Source organism: Microtus ochrogaster, linkage group LG4 (genome assembly GCF_000317375.1).
Source record: "Microtus ochrogaster isolate Prairie Vole_2 linkage group LG4, MicOch1.0, whole genome shotgun sequence".
Taxonomy (NCBI): domain Eukaryota; kingdom Metazoa; phylum Chordata; class Mammalia; order Rodentia; family Cricetidae; genus Microtus; species Microtus ochrogaster.
The window spans coordinates 52,407,580-52,408,395 of NC_022030.1; the positions used below are offsets into that span (position 1 = coordinate 52,407,580).

Consider the following 816-nt stretch of genomic DNA (forward strand, 5'->3'; position numbering starts at 1 on the left):
TATCACTACTTAAAAAAATTATACCCTTTTGTATATCAATGCCAAAGTGCAAAATATCAAAGATGTGAAAATTTAGCATTGGAAAACCAAAACATAACAGTTGGCAGACTCTCGCTATCACTCTATGAAATCAGGGAACTGTAGTTCCAACAAGGGGCTCACACACAGCTGTCAAGTGAGTATAGACATCAGTCTCAACCATAAAAAAGATTATTCAAAGACAAGCTCACTTGGGACGATACAAAGAAGGTCAGCATGGCCCCTGAACAAGGATTACACACAAATTTGTGGAAAACAAAGCAACAATGAAATAAAGCCATTCAGAGAGGACAGAGATGTTTGTTTGTATCTCTGTTTGTTTTGAGATGGAGGATCCTCTAACCCAAGCTAATCTTGAACTTGCTGTGAAACCCAGGTTGGCTTTGAACTCCTGATGCCTCCACCTCCATCTTTTAAGTCCTGGGATGACAGGTTTGCACTACCACTACAGTGTCTGGTTCATATTCTCTCTCTCTCTCTCTCTCTCTCTCTCTCTCTCTCTCTCTCTCTCTCCCTCTCTCCCTCTCTCTTCCTCTTTCCCTCTTTCTCTCTCTCTCTCTCTCTCTCTCTCTCTCTCTCTCTCTCTCTCCCTCTCTTCCTCCCTCCCTTTCTCCTTACCCCATAGATTAGCAGAAACGAATGACTTTGGCAACGTGCAACATGGAAAGACCAGAGAAAATGGGTTTCTCATACCTGGCTGTTGGGAGTGCAATGTAGTAATTTTGTGATCCAGACAAAGTGCAGTTGCATCTGTTATCTTCTCTGGAAACGTCAGTT

General features: G+C 42.5%; 1 pseudogene; it reads left to right on the top strand.

The window, feature by feature from the left end:
- The first annotated feature begins 207 nt into the window (after positions 1-207).
- On the top strand, positions 208-307 carry LOC113457707 (annotated as a pseudogene).
- The last annotated feature ends 509 nt before the right edge of the window (positions 308-816 follow it).